This window comes from Bubalus bubalis, chromosome 5, assembly GCF_019923935.1.
Source record: "Bubalus bubalis isolate 160015118507 breed Murrah chromosome 5, NDDB_SH_1, whole genome shotgun sequence".
NCBI lineage: Eukaryota > Metazoa > Chordata > Mammalia > Artiodactyla > Bovidae > Bubalus > Bubalus bubalis.
The window spans coordinates 78,152,040-78,171,118 of record NC_059161.1 but is presented as its reverse complement, the minus strand read 5'-3'; positions in this window follow the sequence as shown (position 1 = coordinate 78,171,118).

The following is a 19,079-nucleotide window of genomic DNA, read 5'->3' as shown; positions in this document are numbered from 1 at the left end:
AGGATTTCTCCATCCTGAGTAATTTGCTTCTCCCAAGTCAAAATCCATATAGTCACTCGACCACTTCTCTGTGACCATAAGGAGGAATAAGGGATGGATTGGAATGGAAGCAAACTCTCAAGTTAGAGGGTTAGGGGAGAGCCGTTTCAGGGTTCTGAGTTCTTCTGCCCTCGGTCGGATCAACCTTAAGTGTATCCCAGACATGCAGTTCTGGGAAGTTCCTACTTCTTCAGCAAATAAGGCTTCTAAGGTTGAGTGAGTTCCTCAGGATGTGGTAGAACTGATGAAGAAAGGGAAGGAGGCAGAAGCAAAGGGAAACATACATTCATTTAAAAATATATTACACTCCTATTATTTAATTTGTAAATAGCTGCCCATTCAAGTTTTCCTTTTTTTTTTTTTTTACTTTTATTTGCATTTATTTTTTGTGGCATTTATTCCCAGGCCATAAGTTTTTGTTTCTTCAGTTTCTTCTGGGATATCTTTTTCTTCTGTGCAACCTCCTCTTCTGGTTTAGGAACAATCTGTTCTTTTTCAGTAAGGATCATCTCAGTGTGGGATGGAGAGCTCATGTAGGGGCTGATCCAACCGTGAGCTCTGTAAGTCCTGCATCGCATCTTGGGGGCTTTGTTCACTTGGATTTGCTCAATGACCAGAGCATCTACATCTAAGCCCTTAAGTTAAGCATTACAATGGCAACCCACTCCAGTACTCTTGCCTGGAAAATCCCATGGACGGAGGAGCCTGGTAGGCTGCAGTCCATGGGGTCGCTAAGAGTCGGGCACGACTGAGTGACTTCACTTTCACTTTTCACTTTCCTGCATTGGAGAAGGAAATGGCAACCCACTCCAGTGTTCTTGCCTGGAGAATCCCAGGGACGGAGGAGCCTGGTGGGCTGCCGTCTATGGGGTCGCACAGAGTCGGGCACAACTGAAGCGACTTAGCAGCAGCAGCAGTAAAAATTCAGCACTCTTTTTGGGCCACTGATCCTGCGTCCAGCCCCACTGTTTGGCCTATGCACACCTACTAGCTCCACCGTTGTAAAGACGGAGTGGCAAACATTGCTTCTTTAAAGTGACATCCTTCAGATACTTGGTGGCTTTTCAAATATGCATACCCTTTATGGCCTGGGCAGTTTCACGAATGTTCTTAAAGTGAACACGAAGATTTGAACCTCTTGATTTGCATGATTTTGTGGGGTTTTCTGGGTTAAGTGAATAGTGCACCATTTTTAGGGGTCATCTCAGGCCACTTACTGGAAAAGGCTCAAGTTTTCCATTCTGTGGTTTTTGAGCTTGGTTTTTAAGGTCTGGAGCAGAATCCTTAGTCCAGAATCCCCATTGTGAGTGTCATTTAGAGTGAAAAGAGACTATCCATAGGCTTTCCTCTTTCCTCTAAATGTGGGATGCAATGGGGAGAAAGGAACATTTCCCCTTGAATCTTCATAGTAGTTCAGTCCTGTGAAGGGTGTATTATTCTGTCCAAGGCCACACGACTGGTGAGAAACTGGCAGAGCCTGGATTCAGAAGCCCCAGAGGGTGCTGCCTCCAGCTGTGTATTCAGGGCAGGTTGTGGATCAAGAAGGACTAGACCCGCAGTGACTGAATTTTGTATTTACTCTGCCCACTTTCCTACGTCCACTGTCCTTTCTAGTCTGAGTTAGGGCTGGAGAAGGGGGCCCTTGGCTTCCTTTGTAGCTACAGAGGATCCACTTATTCAGGAAACCAACCCCAAATCTGGAGGGCCACAGGAGGTGGTCGTCAGTTTGGCATTCTCCTCTCTGCAGCCTCCCCTTTGGGTCTGAATTATCTGAAAGTACAATGAGGTTCCACTCCACTCCAGTACTCTTGCCTGGAAAATCCCATGGGTGGAGGAGCCTGGAAGGCTGCAGTCCATGGGGTCACTAAGAGTTGGATACAACTGAGCGACTTCATTTTCACTTTTCACTTTCATGCATTGGAGAAGGAAATGGCAACCCACTCCAGTGTTCTTGCCTGGAGAATCCCAGGGACGGAGGAGCCTGGTGGGCTGCCGTCTATGGGGTCACACAGAGTCGGACACAACTGAAGTGACTTAGCAGCAGCAGAATGAGGTCCAGGTGAAAGTTCCCCCGACCTGCTGTTTCCTTTCCGCAATGAGATTAGCATCCATTCCTGGGATCTAGCTGGCTGGGGCCATTTAGATAGATAAGGGCTCTCAAGAGGAAGCATGGGTAATATAAGAGCAGCCATAGGGCTGAGTGTTAGGACCCCTGAGTTCTAGTTCTGACTGATACCTGCCGTGTCTGTGGCCTTTGATCCCATCACTTAGTCATTCTACAAATACAGTTGGCTACTAGGTACTACCTATGGATCCGAAGGTGACAGGGTGGCTTCTGCCCTCAGAGAGTTCTCAATCTAGTGAGAAATAAGCAAATCCTAGAGGTGGATGTATCCATGATGGGGGAAGAACAGAATGCCCTTGGGGTGTATTTCAGAAGGGCACCTCTAGCCCTCTCTGGAAGAGCCTGATCTGGGCAGCTTCCTGCAGACAGAGCATTTTAGGCCTAGACCTGAAAGATGTGAGATAGCCAGATGAATCAATATTTTCTCATAAGTAAGGTGAAAGAATTGTACAGATGAATCTAAAATTTCCTTTCAAGCTTGATCTAGACGCCTAAGAAGTCCAGACTAATCTAGACCTAATCTAGACTCCAGGTATCCCTAATACATAGCCCATTGCTAGGCACAAAAAGGCACTCAGCAAACGTTTATGAACTAAAAGAATGGATATACAGTGGAATTCAAAGACTTGAGGGATTTCCCTCTGTTCCCACCTAAACTGACTATTGCAGGGGTGGGGGATGAGGTGCTGGTTGATAGCGGGGGGATCCCTCCCCTGTACCCCTTGGACCTTCCCCACCCCTACTTCAGCTTCCTTTGATCAGAATGTGAATCCCCTTTTAGGCGGCAAGCTGTGATAGCCAAAGTCTTCAGAGAAAAGAGACCGCCTCAGTTCCAGACAAGGTGCTGGCTGGGCTTTAGTCATGAATACACGTGGCTGCTGTCTGTCTGCAGCAGACAGGCTGGGGGGCAGACAAACAGACATAGAGCCCGGAAATGATCCTAACTGCTGAAACTCAATGCTCAGACTCCTGGAAGGGAGACCTGGTCTGTCACAGAGTGAGAATGCCTGACAGAGGATCGGATTACGTCAGGGAGCTCGGCTGAGGCAGATAGCGGGGAATTCCTGGGTCATGTGCGTGGATGTGCCTAGGCGGCTGGGCTGGGCTGAGCTGAGCCCTCCGGTTGAAGGTGGGCGCGGATGAAGGTGGGCACGCAGGAGCTTACCCTTGGTGATCATGGTGTGAGGGGCTCTGGGATTAATGGTTTACTGAGCCTGCTAGATGCTTCGCTGGGAAGACAATTAGAAACACACATCCGTCCCAGCCCTGACACACTTCACAATCTGTGCCTGTGTCTGGGTGGGCCCAGATCAGCGGGAGCGGATGTTAAGACGGCTCAGAGTAAGGACTCCGTGATGGGTGAAGTGCAGGGTGCCCATGGGAGGGCTGGTGAGAGATATCAAGGCCATGCTTTGGGGGTGAGGTGGGGAGTGGTGGGAAAGCAGTTCTTCTGGAAAAGAAATATATCTCAGGTGACTCTTGAGGGATGATCGAGAATTAGCTCCTTGCTCTCAGGAAGTTTACAGTTTAGCAAGGGATATAAGATAAGTAAACAATTTACCATCTAATCCAAAGCAGACAGTGGGAAGGCTCTCAAGACCAGTGCATAACACAACACTGTAAATCAATTATACTCCAATAAAAATTTTGAAAGGTAAGATAAAAAATAAGAAAACTAGATAGGTGGTTGGGCCACTAGCACAAATTTAGGGCACAAGAGGAGCGCTTAAATGCCTGAAGAAAATATGAAGGAAAAGCTTTTATATGTTAACCAAAAAATAAGCAGCTTCTTGCAATCAGTTGCCCTATGCCTCATCTGATATCACAAATTTCACATCCCTGTATCTATAGTGTTAATTCTGTCATTCTCTTGAACAGATGAAAACAAGCTATAATACATTTAAATTACGTATGTATTGTTTTTAAGAGACAGGCACAAAATGCCATGTACAGTTAAAAGGATGGGTCTTATTCTGGCTCAGGGGTTCGAGGGAAGGCTTCACAGGAGGCCAGTTGGACCAAAGGGAGAGTAAACTGTGATGAAAGACGTCAGGGATGGGGTAGTGGGGTGAGAGCAGTAGGGGAGAAAAGTAGATGAGGGCTAGCTGAGCGCTCTGTAGATCTGCTGAGCTTTGCGGGGGTTCCCAGGCCCTAGAGCATCTCCTGCCTTGGGATTTATCTGGGTATAGATATCTGGACCCCTTTCCTTTCCTCTGGGAAAAGGGCTGCTGCAAGCTGGAGGGCTCAGCTTACCACTGCTTTGCCTGAGACCACAATCATTGCATTTCCCTTCCTCAGAGCTCTGAGTTATAGCCCTCTGTAACTGTCGCTCTCCGGTGGTGGACAGTATAGCCCTTTCTCTTTCAGGGGCTAGTGGAACTGCTTGATTATGAACCTGCTCATTAGTGGTGGCCTTCCAAGACTGGGAGGTGGGCTCTCAAAAGAGGACTGGGACTGAATTCTTCGTTGCTGACAAATTTGAGATTCTTGACTCAATGCTGCCCTCTGCTGACAAAATTAAGCCTAGCATGTTTTATGGCATGCCCAAAGCTGTGACCAACATCTGTTGGATCTTGGAAAAACTAAGAGAGTTCCCTAAAAACATCTACTTCTGTTTTATTGACTATGACAAAGCCTTTGACTGTGTGGATCACAACAAACTGTGGAAAATTCTTCAAGAGATGGGAATACCAGACCACCTGACCTGCCTCCTGAGAAATCCGTATGCAGGTCAAAAGCAACAGTTAGAACCAACATGGAACAATGGACTGATTCAAAACTGCGTCAAGGCTGTATATTGTCACCCTGCTTATTTAACTTATATGCAGAGTACATCATGCTAAATGCCAGGCTGGATGAGGCACAAGCTGGAATCAAGATTGCGGGGAGAAATAATAATCTCAGATATACAGATGACACCACCTTTATGACAGAAAGTGAAGAAGAACTGAAGAGCCTCTTGATGAAAGTGAAAGAGGAGAGAGAAAAAGTTGGTTTAAAATTCGACATTCAAAAAACTAAGATCATGGCATCCAGTCCTATCACTTCACGGCAAATAGATGGGGAAACAGTGGAAACAGAGGTGGAGTTTATTTGGGGGCTCTCCAAAATCACTGCAGATGGTGACTGCAGCCATGAAATTAAAAGATGCTTGCTCTTTGGAAGAAAATCTATGACCAGCCTAGTATATTAAAAAGCAAAGACATTACTTTGCCAACAAAGGTCTGTCTAGTCAAAGCTATAGTTTTTCCAGTAGTCATGTATGGATGTGAGAGTTGGACCATTTCTTTAGAAAGCTGAGCACTGAACAACTGATGCTTTTCAATTGTGGTGTTGGAGAAGACTCTTGGGAGTCCCTTGGACTGCAAGGAGACCCAACCAGTCAATCCTAAAGGAAATAAGTCCTGAACATTCATTGTAAGGACTGATGCTGAAGGTGGAACTCCAATACTTTGGCCACCTGATGTGAAGAACTGACTCCCTGGAAAAGACCCTGGTGCAGGGAAAGACTGAAAGTAGGAGGAGAAAGGGACGACAGAGGATGAGATGGTTGGATGGCATCACCAACTCAATGGACGTGAGTTTGAGCAAGCTCCGGAAGTTGGTGATGGATAGGGAAGCCTGGCGTGCTGCAGTCCATGGGGTTGCAAAGAGTCGAACTTGACTGAGCAACTGAACTAAAAGCTGTGACCACAAGTATATGTCTGCTTAGGCAATTTGCTCATTTAATGAGCCATTCATTCATTCAACAAATATATACTGAGCAACTACAATAATAGGTATAATATTATGCTTCCCTTGTGGTTTAGCTGGTAAGAAATCTGCCTGCAATGTGGGAGACCTAGGTTTGATCCCTGGGTTGGGAAGATTCCCTGGAGAAGGGAAAGGCTACCCACTCCAGTATTCTAGGCTAGAGAATTCAATGGACTGTATAGTCCATGGGGTCGCAAAGAGTCGGACATGACTGAGTGACTTTCACTTTCACTTTACTTTCTATATAACATTTATTGAGCCAGTTCTGGTTCTAAGCACCTTCAATATAGTATCATGTCCAAGACCACCCAGCCCTAGCTAGAAGTAACAGAGCTGGGAGGCAAACCCCATCAGTCTGACATCACAGCTCAAGTCCCTAAGAATCACGTTGTCTTGTGGGACCCAAATGGGCTCTGGAAATACAAGATGGAACTGATGAGCTACTTATAACCTAAATTCTAGTAAGCCTTACCAGGAGTCTGGGAAACTTTGTGCTACCAACTCTGAAAACAGTCCCCAGGCTATCCATTAAAATGTAAAATTTAATGTTATTCACAGGCCAGGCCTAGGAAAGATGTGACCAAGGAGAAGCTAGCTCTTCTCTCCAGGCCAGACAACTTGCACTGTCCCCCACCTGCAGCATCATGGAAAATACACATAGATGAACAGGAGTCCTGGGTGTTTTGGCAGTCCAAACGCGGGTATTGCAGAAAGGAGTGGGTTTATTAAGAGCAGAGGTAACGCGAGGGCTGTGAGCATGGTGAGCTGACCTCCTAACAGCCCAGGGAAGTCGACAGGACACAAGTTAGAACAGCAAGCTGGCTCAAGAGAGAGCTGACACTTCGTGGGTTAGTAGTCAATTTTTATAGCCTCAAAACAAAGATAATTCCCTCTGGAAAGTTGGCATAGGTGATTGGTTAGGGCGCTAGAGGGTGAGTACTGATGTGGGCACTTTTGCCGAATCTGGGGTCAGGAAGCTGGTGGGTGATCAGAGGCCCTTTTGGCAACGGTTACAAAGGTGCTCAGTCAGCTTCGGAGGTGATGTTGGTTCTGGGCTCCGTGTCTGTGGCCTTGGTGAAAGGTCTTGCACCTGTGGCCTTGGCACAGACTCCACGCTGGGTTCCAGGGAATTCCCTGGCCGTCCAGTGGTTAGGACTCTATGCTTTCACTGCCAAGGCCCAGGTTCAATCCCTGGTTGGGGAACCTTGCAAGCTGTGTGGAATGGGCAGAAAAAAAAAGTGTTAGTTGCTCAGTCATGCCCGACTCTTTGCAACCCCATGGACTGCAGCTCACCAGGCTCCTGTGTCCGTGAGATTTTCCAGGCAAGGATACTGGAGGAGTCCTGAATTCCCGCTTCCCTTTTACCACTATCCATGTATGGTCATGGCTGAGGACTTTCTCTCTGGAGGGCAGTTTCTTCATCTATACCAAGATATTTGGATTGAAAAAAATCTGAGTTACGTTTTGACTCTGCTGTAACTTGTCCTGTGGTATTTAGCAACATATTAGAAATCTCAGTCACACCTTTTTTTTTTTTTTTTTTTTTTTTTTTGCCCACCAGGCAACTGATTGCCTCACTACAGGACACTCAGGAGCCCTGTTCCTTCTGCTACCCCTGACACAATGTTTTGGCTCAGGAGTCTGATACCCTGCGCTCCAAGCTCCACTCTGCCACTAATAGCCTATCTCTTGGCACCTCTCTGGATAAGAATTATTTTCTTTTGGGCTTCCCTGGTGGCTCAGTAGTAAAGAAACTGCCAGTGCAGGAGACACAGATTCCATCCCTGATCTGGGAAGATCCCACACGCCTTGAAGCAACTAAGGCCATGAGTCACAACTATTGAGCCTGAGCTCTGGAGCCTGGGAACTGCAGCTACTAAGCCCACTATAACCACTGAAGCCTGGGTGCCCTAGAGAGGGTGCTCGGTACAAGAGAAGCCACCGCAGAGAGAAGGCCTCGCAGCGCAACGAAGAGTAGCTCCCGCTTGCTGCGACTAGAGAAAAGCCCGCGCAGCAGCAACGACCTGGCGTAGCCAAAAATAAATAACATCATATAAAAAAATAATAATTTCCCTTTGAACAGATAACTCTCACTGTGCCCTAGTCACCATAAGAATGAATTCACTCCTGATCACGGTTCTATGTAGATTCTAACATATGCTTATCCCCATTGCACAGATGAAGAAACTGAGACATAGAGAAATTAAGTAACTGCCCTTGTGGGGTTACAGAGCTGGAAGTGGTAGAGCCAGATTGGAGCCCAGGCAATCTGGCTCCAAAAACAGCACTCTCAGCCACCAGGCTTTGGCTTAGAGATGATTCTTTTTAATGGACTTGTTTTTTGACTGTGCTGGGTCTTCGGTGCCGCTCGGGCTTTTCTCTAGCTGCAGCGAACGGGAGCTGCTTGCTCTCTCTTGGGGCACGTGGGCTTCGCACTGCGGTGACTCCTTCTGTTGCTGAGCCTGGGCTCTAGGACCTGTGGGCTTCAGTAGTTCCCAGGCTCCAGAGAACAGGCTCAGCAGTTGTGACCCACGGGCTCAGTTGCTCGGCGGCACGTGGGATCTTCCCGGACCAGGGATTGAACGTGCGTCTCCTGCTTTGGCAGGTGGATTCCTAACCGCCGAGCCACCAGGGAAGCCCGGAGAGGATTCCTGAGTGGCTCAAGTCTCCAGTAGCCTAAGCTAAGTTATAGTTCATTCAACCTGAAATGCACCTCATGACCTCCTCGTGGGCTGGCTGTCGGATGAAACAAGACGTGACGCTGTCAGACAGATGTTTCTTCAGCCTACTCGGGGTTTTGCTGGACTCTGGTCCTCCCAAATCTCCTTCCTCCCCAACCCCCCATTCTGGCAGACACCCAAGCATGTGTTTCTGTGGATGGGAGCTGGGACAGCACGGGAGCTTACCAGACTCCCTGAGCTACAGCTGATCTGATCTGGGACAAAGAACTGTCAGATAAGCCCAGTGCTGGGAAGTGGTCCTGGAAACCGCCCGAGGCGGGAGCTCTGTGCTGGGGGAGGGAAAGAGCAGCCTTTCTGGGGTTGGGGGAAATGAGGGCCCTTGAATTACTCTCACTGCTGATTTTTAATGCAGACAAGGGCTCTTTCTGCGAGCTGGGAGGTGGGGTGGGTAGGTATTTGTGTCGATTTAGGTCTAGAACTTCTAGTCAGTATTTTGGAAAGGGGTCTCCTTACCTCATTTGTTAATGGCTGAATAAGAAGGTCTTTTTCTGCCCCTCACTTCTGTGTTCTTTTCTCAGTCTCTGAGGTTGTGTAACTCGCATTGCTGTGGAGTTGGGAAGTAGTGGGGGGCACTTACGGTTATGACTGGGGCAAAAGCTCTCATGGGATTCATCCGCTGGGTATCCAGTCACCAAGTTTGAATCCTTCCCACCAACCAACCCTAGTGTGTTACTGAGATGCTTGATGGACTGAGATGGAGAATAAGAAAATAAAAATAAACTCCTACCCAAAATAAAAATAAACTCCTACCTTGACAGGGGTCCATGCTTTCACACCCCATATTTGACTGATCCATCACTGACCCTATGAAGTCAGAGCCTTGGGTTAGACCCTAGGGCTGTTGATTCAGATGAAGCAGGGGGTTCATGAGACTCAGAATGGCAGCCAGAGAATGGGTTTCCATACTGAGGAGCCCCACCCCATGCTGGCCATGTGAACTGGGGCAGTTGACTCAATCCCCTCGAGGCAAGGTTCCTGTCCATCAGAGGAGATCCTGAACTCTGATGCTCTCTGTCAGCTGGAAAAGGCTTCCCAGTGGCCAGGGATTTACGGCTGCGCCTACTGTGCTCAGCACTTGGTATTTCAGGCTCCACTGAAATGCTGTTGCCCTGAAGGGGCTGAAGGCCCTCTTCCTGGCCTGTGCCACAGGGAGGTCCCGGGAGGTCCACACAGGGCAGGGGTGGGCGGGGTGCCCAGGAGGAGGATCTGCCCGTGCTTGGCTCCCAAGCGTGGCCTGAGCCCTTTGCCTCCCAAGCTGATCCTGGAATGCACACCCCTAGCCAAGCATATCCTTTCACCAGGGCACCAGCCCCTGGCCCCCAGGAAGGGATGCAGCAGCTACCACTCCCCTTGGCCCTGAATGGCACTTGTACAGTCTGGCGCTGGGGCTGCTACCTCCAGCCTGGGTTAACGGGCTGGCAATCACTCCTGTCAGAGCCTGAGGCAAAGGGGAGAGGGAACCTAGCCCTAAGCAGGAGGATTTGAAATCCTGCTGATTTCCTAGCTCTGGTTCCTTGCTGCACAGTCAGATATCTGTGCTCAGAGGCTGGGGGGCTTTGTAAAGTTATTCTCAAAGCTGGTGCTCTCTGAGCTCGTGGATGTCTGACATTCATTCAGTTCAGTCACTGGCTGCACTTTTACTCCATTCAGTTACACACTTAGGCTCTGGGTGCCTAGCGAGGGTTAGGCATAGAGTATCGTGGGCCCACAAGGGTTACTGATATCGCCATGTCCTGAGGGGAACCTGTGTGCAGGGGGTGAGGTGGGTGTACATAAGGGAGGGGGCATTCTATATTCTGGGGGCGGCCGGGCTGGGGATGGGAGCAGAGGCGAGCGGCAGGGGTGGTCCGGGGAGCTGCCTGCTCCCAGTGGTCTCCCAGGGGCCACCCGAGGCACCCGAGGCAGAGGTGAGGAGGGGTGGCTGGAAGGGCAGGGCTTTGGTGAAGGGTCTTAGGAACCGGGGCCGGGAATCACCCGGAGGACCAGGGAGGCTGGGGGATGGTGTCTAAGCTCTGTAACCATGTAGGTGAACTTGTAGACGGGAGCGATTTCCCAAAAGGCAGGGGAATCCAGCCACGATCTGTTGCGGGTGAGGGAGGTTGGAAGAAAGCAATGAGGTGGTCGTTTTCCACCCAGGGTTGAGTCGACTTCCCTGAGGTGCTGGGGCTTGAGATCTGAGGTAAGACCAGGTTGGAAGGGGAGCTCCAATCCAGTCCCTGCTTCTACAGATGGGGTGCTGATCCGGAGCGGGGAGGCTGGGAAAGGCTTTGGAAATTGTTCTTCCCTGATAAACATGTGTTGTTAAGAATGTGAATTGCTAACCTGAGTTGAGACCTCAGAGAGTCAGACTCAACTTTATGTTGAGAGAAACTTTCTGGGAGGCCAAACCCCCAGCACTCTCTCGGGCCCTCCAGATAAGGCGGATAACTCCTGGAGATAGTGGATGGGCCTCGGGGCCCTGCCCTCCTGGGACGGCCGCACCTCTGCAGCCGACCCAGGCTAGGGTCTGGACGGCCCAGTTAGGGCCCCAGCAGGTGAGAAGGCCGCCAGCGGCAAGCCTGGAGCTCCCAGTCCACCTCGTCACCTCGGGGCAGCACCTTGGATGGTGCAGGGAAGGGAGAGTGACCCCACCAGCCTGAGAGAGACGGAGCTCTCCTGAAGCCACCCAGAAAACCCATCACTTCTAAAGTGTCGCCTTAGGCATCAAGTCTTCAGACATTTCTGGCCTCCAGCCCCTCACCCCACCAACCTTCTGAGTCATCTGTCAGATATTTCCTCTTCAGAGGAGGTAGGTGGCTGGGAGGTTTTGCATGAAAAAAAAACATAGAAGTCTCAGGATCCAGGAGCATCTTGTCTGGTCAAACTAGGAACTGGGACTGGGGCATTAGGGTCTTTCCATACACTTGCTCAGCCCATGTGCTGAGCATGTGAAGTAAGCAGGGAAGACCTCAGTTCATTTCAGTTGCTCAGTCATGTCCGACTCTTTGCGACCCCATGGGCTGTAGCACACCAGGCCTTCCTGTCCATCACCAACTCCTGGAGCTTGCTCAAACTCATGTCCATCGAGTCGGTGATGCCATCCAACCATATCATCCTCTGTCATCCACTTCTCCTCCTGCCTTCAATCTTTCCCAGCATCAGGGTCTTTTCTAATGAGTCAGCTGTTTGGCTACATCAAGTAGCCAAAGTATTGGAGTTTCAGCTTCAGCATCAGTCTCTCCAGTGAATATTCAGTCTTGATTTCCTTTAGGATGGACTGGCTGGATCTCCTTGCAGTCCAAGGGACTCTCAAGAGTCTTCTCCAACACCACAGTTCAGAAGCATCAATTCTTCGAAGCTCAGCTTTCTTTATGCTTCAACTCTCACATCCATACATGACCACTGGAAAAACCATACCTCTTACTATGTGGAATTCTGTAGGCAAAGTAATGTCTCTGTTTTTAATATGCTGTCTAGGTTGCTTATAGATTTTCTTTCAAGGAGCAAGCATCTTTTAATTTCATACCTCCAGTCACCATCTGCAATGATTTTGAAGCCCAAGAAAAGAAAGTCTGTTACTGTTTCCATTGTTTCTCCATCTATTTGCCATGAAGTGATGGGACTGGATGCCATGATCTTCGTTTTCTGAATGTTGAGTTTTAAGCAAGCTTTTATTCTCTCCTCTTTCACTTTCATCAAGAGGCTCTTTAGTTCTTCTTCACTTTCTGCCATCAGGGTGCTGTCATCTGCATATCAGAGGTTATTGATATTTCTCTCGGCAATCTTGATTCCAGCTTGTGCTTCATCCAGCCCAGCATTTTGCATGATGTACTCTGCATATAAGTTAAATAAGCAGGGTAACAATATATAGTCTTGACGTACTCCTTTCCTGATTTGAAACCCAGTCTGTTGTTCCACGCCTGGTTCTAACTGTTGCTTCTTGACCTGCATACAGATTTCTCAGGAGGCAGGTCAGGTGGCCTGGTATTCCCATCTCTTGAGGAATTTTCCACAGTTTGTTGTGATCCACACAGTCAAAGGTTTTGTCATAGTCAATAAAGCAGTAGTAGATGTTTTTCAGGAACCTTTTCAATGATCCAGCGGATGTTGGCAATTTGGTCCTTCTGCCTTTTCTAAATTCAGCTTGAACATCTGGAAGTTCACGGTTCACCTACTGTTGAAGCCTGGCTTGGAGGATTTTGAGCATCACTTTGCTAGCATGTGAGATGAATGCCAATTGAGCGATAGTTTAAACATTCTTTGGCATTGCCTTTCTTTGGGATTGGAATGAACACTGACTTTTTCCAGTTCTGTGGCCACTGCTGAGTTTTCCAAATTTGCTGGCCTATTGAGTGCAGCAGTTTAACAGCATCATCTTTTATTATTTAAAATAGCTCAACTGGAATTCCATCACCTCCACTAGCTTTGTTCATAGTGATGCTTCCTAAGGTCCACTTGACTTCACATTCCAAGATGTCTGGCTCTAGGTGAGTGATCACACCATTGTGATTATCTGGGTCATGAAGATCTTTTTTTGTATATTTCTTCTGTGTATTCTTGCCACCTCATCTTAATATCTTCTGCTTCTGTTAGGTCCATACCATTTCTGTCCTTTATTGTGCCTATCTTTGGATGAAATGTTCCCTTGCTACCTCTAATTTTATTGTAGAGATCTCTAGTCTTTCCCATTCTAATGTTTTCCTCTATTTCTTTGCATTGATCGCTGAGGAAGGCTTTCTTATCTCTCCTTGCTATTCTTTGGAATTCTGCATTCAAATGGGTATATCTTTCCTTTTCTCCTTTGCCTTTTGCTTCTCTTCTATTCACAGCTATTTATAAGGCCTCCTCAGACAACCATTTTGCCTTTTTGCATTTCTTTTTCTTGGGGATGGTCTTGATCACTGCCTCTTATACAATGTCACGAACCTCTGTCCATAGTTCTTCAGGCACTCTATCAGATCTAACCCCTTGAATCGATTTCTCACTTCCACTGTATAATCACAAGGGAGTTGATTTAGGTCATACCTGAATGGCCTAGTGGTTTTCCCTACTTTCTTCAACTTAAGTCTGAATTTGGCAATAAGGAGTTCATGATCTGAGCCACAGTCAGCTCCCGGTCTTGTTTTTGCTGACTGTATAGAGTTTCTCCCTCTTTGGCTGCAAAGAATATAATCAATCTGATTTTAGAATTGACCATCTGGTGATGTCTATGTGTACAGTCTTCTCTTGTGTTGTTGGAAGAGGGTGTTTGCTATGACCAGTGTGTTCTCTTGGCAAAACTCTATTAGCCCTTGCCCTGCTTCATTTTGTACTCCAAGGTCAAACTTGCCTGTTACTCCAGGTATCTTTTGACTTCCTACTTTTGCATTCCCGTCCCCTATGATGAAAAGGACATCTTTTTTGGGTGTTAGTTCTAGGAGATCTTGTAGGTCTTCATAGAACCGTTCAACTTCAGGGAAGACCTGGTCCCCTGTTTATGGAGCACGGGACAAAATGGGGAGGTCACAGGACTCCTCTGGGTCTGTTTCCTGGAAAACTGATGAATCCCAGTCTTGCCCAAGCTCCTAGGGAAACAAGGGTGTGAACGTTCCTCTGGCTGTTTTGCAGCAAACTTTGCAGGGGGGTCTGGAGGGGGCGCAGGGTGGCTGTCGAAGCAGTGGGTGCTCCTGCGCTGGCAACTCACCATCCACACGGAAAGGGTTCTGAGCCCGGCCACCTGCTCCCAGGGTGTGTACCATAGCATAAGTGTGAGGGCTATATGTGTGAGTGCAAGGTGTGTGTAAGAGTGTAAATACGTGTGAGAAAAGGTGTGCACCAGCATGTGAGGTGCATGCAACTGTGTAAAAGTGTGAGGTGTGTTTGAGGTGTGTGAGTATGAGTTTAAGGCACGGGTGAGTGTGAGCCATACTGTAAGGGTATGAGACAAGCTTGAAGCATAAGAGGGAGGTGTGTGAGCCGTGTCTGTGAGCATGAGTGATTATGTGAGTGTAAGAGCATGAGTGATTATGTGAGTGTAAATATGTGTGCGTGTGTAAGGTCTGTGTTAGAGTGAGGGGTATGTGGGTGTTTGAGGTGTGTGTGAGCATGAAAGAGAGAGGGGTGGGAAAAGGGAGAAAGATGTGTGTATGTGTGAGTGTGTCTATGCATATGAGCTTGGCCATGTGTGTATGTTTGTGAGTATGCATGTGTGCAGGAGTCAGGCTGGCCCAGAGCCTGCTGGCTGGGGTCACAGGAAGCTCGTCTGGGGTGAAATGGCAAGTGCAGACAATCTGTAAAGGCTCCCTTGCTCTTGGAAAGAGGGCCACTCTGGCCTCTGGGCTGCGGCCGGGGGATTCTCCATGCTCCATTCCGTGCCGTCAGGAGCGTGGGCTCCAGGGCATCTTCACACCGGGCGTCTTCACACACCTGCCTGCTGAGCTCAAATGAATTGGAATATTTGGAGAAACAGTCTACAGTTTTAAGCATCGAAGGGTCACACCCCGAGGGAGAATTCAGGCTCTGTAGACACTGTGCTCTCAAGCCAGCTGGCCTGGCCCCTGCCCAGAGATCAGCTCCCCCTGGGCCCACCCCTACCCCCACCCCCTGACCTTGGGTTGGGAGGGGCACACCTGGAGGGGCTGAACCATCACCCTTCTTCTGAGGCACTCATCCACCGTTCAAGGTCAGCATAGGCTCCAGCTTGCCTTCCGATCTTTTCTCACATCACTCTCCACTCCCTTGTGCACTCTGGCACCAAGTCCCCGCTTCCCCTGAGGCCCAGTTACTACAGCAGGCTCCCCAGGAAGCCTTCCCAGGCCAGCTCAGTCCTCTGATTTAGGAAGAGGCAAGGAGACTCCCCCTCCCCTCCGATTCCGGACCTCAGAACTGTGGGACAGTACATTTCTGTTGTTTTTGAAGCCGCCAGTCTGCTGTGTTTTGTTGTGGCAGCCCTAGGAAACTCATCTGCCCGACCTGTCTGTGTGCTTTTATGAGCCGCCTCTTCAGCTCCTGCCTGTGCTCCGCCTCTTGCCTTCGCTTCTGCAGTTGTTTAATTCCAACAAGAAGCGCCTGCCCACGCAACTCTTTGATCTCACCAAGCAGATTTCTCCAGCTCTCTGGAGTTGGAGGCCTTTGACCTGAGCACTGGTCCTGCTCTGCAGACACTGGGAGTGGGGGTGGGGATGGGGGTGCCATCTCTTCCTGCAGTGGGGGCGGAGGTCTGCACGCCCCTCCACCCCCAAGCTGAAATCGAATCTCCTTCCCGTCACTTGTTAGCTGTTCATCACTTGTTAGCTGTGCCGCTGGATTTAGTCACAGGGTTGCTGGTTTAGTCTCTTCTACAAGATGGAGGTTGGAAAAGGCCGACGGTACCCCATCTCCTGTGAGGGTCTCTACGGGCCAGAAAGCTCAATCAAATGCAGGAGATCATTAGAAAGAAATTCTGGGGCAGAAGCAGCAATGGAAAGGAGGGACTAGTCTACTCCCTGTGGTCCCATCACTCCAATTCTTTGTTGTGACGAGACAAAGAACCGAGGAACATACACTCGCGTGACAGTCCCAAACCCTCCTGCCACTTTGATTGCACGGCAGGCAGACTTCCCTCCAGAGGAGCCTGGAGGGTTTGGCCCACATGGTTTTCTGAGGATTCCAACACCAACTGGGCTTCATTCTTTTTTTTTTTTTTTAAATTGTTATTATTGTCAAGCAAGTGATTGCTCCTCAGTTCTGTCTCGTCACAACAAAGATTTGGAGTGATGGACATTAAAGCCCTCGGCATGTCACAGCTCTTGGGTCTTGGGCAGACCGTGTTACAGCTCTCAGGTCTTGAACGGGCCTTGTTATAGCTCTTAGACAAATCAGTGTTACAGCTCAATTTTATTTAGAAGATAGCAGGAAAATTCATCTTCAAGGCATGAAGGCATGTCGACCCAAAGACACGAGGAGAAGAGCACCCTGCAGGGTGAGGGGGGGAGCCCTTTGGCTTCTCTTTTTATGTTTTCCTTCCCCCTGGGCCTGCGCTATGCAAATTGGGCTTAGTCAGGAGTGCTGTTCTACATGAAGTGCTCACTCCGGTCCTCGGACCTTCCTTTGACCTTCCTCTGTTCTATCTTCGCGGGCTTTTCTCTTCCTTGTCTTTTGGACTCCTTTTCCCTATTCTAACTGCCTAACATTATTATTATTCACATTTCGCTGTGCTGTGTGTTCATGGCTGTGCACAGACTCTCTCCAGTTGCTGTGAGCAGCACGGGCTCTGAGCTGCGTGGGCTTCAGTAGTGGTGGCTTGAAGGTTTGGCTGCTCTTGGCATGTGGAATCTTTCCAGACCAGGGATTGAATCCGTGTCCCTGTGTTGGCAGGCAGATTCTTTACCACTGGACCACCAGGGAAATCCACTGGGGTCCTCTGCGATTGTAGATATGCCCTGGTAATTTTACTCACTTCATTTTTCTCCGGAGAAGGTCCCATGATGCTTCTCCAGTCAAAATCCTTCATTTGCTCCCAGTGTCCCATATGGATCAAGTCCAGAGTCCTTCGCAAGGCACGCAAGGCCCCTAGACCGGCACTGCCTGCCTCTCCCCGGATTCTCTGTGTGTGCGCTGTCCCCCGTGGCTTGAGAACACTTCTGTCTCTCCCCCAACAACAGAAAATACTCATTCCTCAGGAAACCAAGTCTTTATCTTTTCAGGTTTGCCATTTTGAACCCCTTACCTCGTGCAGGGCAGCTGACTGTCTTCCTTTTCTACGTGCTATTCCGTTGGAGGCAACGCAGTGCTGCGGTCACAGCTTTTGGAGTCAGACTTGGTTCAGTCACTTACTAGCTTGTGCTCTTGGACAAGTTTATGTAACCTCTTGGAGCCTTAGTTGTCTCAAGTGCAAAATACTGGCTACTCTAGGGTTAACCTGAGGACGGAAGCACCGGTGAGATGGCACTGTCCTTGCTGTTGTTTTACCGGCTGGGAAGTGGAGATAAGCAGGTGGAGGGGCCCCGAGAGGTATGGGGATGAGAAGGGCTCCGGCGGGCAGCGGGCGAGGCCTGGCGCCAGGCCGCTGGACCCGACACTGAGCGCTCTCTGCAGCTCCACGGGGCTCAGCTGCGACGCGTGCTCCTGATACCCCCGATTTTCCTCGCTCCTCAGTGAGCTCCCCCAGTCCTCCCAGCATGGACTCCAACAGGTGAGTGAGTCCTAGCAGACGCCAGCTTGAGTCCGCCGGCCCTCACATTCCAGCGGTCAGTCCCCTATTCTCATGATGGGAAGAACCTTTGGGGCAGGCTGTACCCCCAAGGAACCCTGACTATTTGAAATGCCTCAGTCCAATCCACACATCTGGTCCCATTTGGGGTGCTTGGAAAGCCCCCTACACACAGGCTAGGCTTCTTATCAGAAAGGGTGAAGGGGCCCCAGTTGTAAATACCTTTCCTGGGGAGGGGTGAGAGGGAAGGAGGCAGGGCAGAGCCAGGAGGCAGCCAGGGCTGGGTTTGGCAATGCTCCCCATAACGTACCATCCATTCTTCACAGTGTTGGCTTCCGCAGCCCCCTTTCGTAACAGTCTCTTCAGAGGGCTAAACTAAAATGGAGAGGGGGTCTGGATGCAGTGGGGAAGGCCTCCTGCCGTCTGCTCACCGGGCAGCACCCGCTGCCATGCAATGCTAGGGTGGGAAGGAACAGCTTAGTCAGCAGGTGGCAGTGTCCTTCCAGGGCCCAGTAAAGAAGAGCAGGTGCCCAGAGAAAGGGAAGAAAAACCCCATCCTGTCCAGAACCTGGTTCCTCTTGTCTCTGAAGGTTTGGTGGAGGGGTTACCTCCTCCAGGAGGCTCCCCTGGCCCCTCAGACAGGTGCTCCTGCCTCAAGAGACATAACGATACCCTTGCGTAGTGAGTGCTATCTGACCCCCACAGCTCCTCCAGGGCAGGTATTTTTTTCATCTTTGTAGTCCTGGTGTTAGCACAGCTTTTAAAAACAACGTGGAATCGGGAAGAGGCGCCGTACCAGCTAAAAGGAGGCCCATCCTTTACGTTTTCACACCAGTGAGCCGTTCTCTTTCTGCTCTGGGCAAAACAGAAATGAGCATGCTGCTGCTGCTGCTGCTAAGTCGCTTCAGTCGTGTCCGACTCTGTGGAACCCCATAGAAATGAGCATGAGCTGAACGAAATGAGACTAGGCCTGACAAAGGTCAGGTCGAGAGTGACCTGACAAAGAGCTCAGCTAACGAGCACAACCTTTTCCCAGCACGCCCACGGCGCGTCAGCACTCCAGAGACCGAAAGCGTGCTGTTTTCCTAGGAGTGAGGCGACTGATTGGGGCGAGGTGGTTGGAAGGAGGAACCTTCCCAGAGTGAGCGGCCAAGAACGAGTGGCCCCTCAGGGTCCCGTGTGGCCTGAGAACGTTAGAGGGACTGCTTTATGGGGTCCCCTCCACGTAGCCAGACCCCATCCACCCAGCCCCTGCATGAGGGTGCCACGGAAG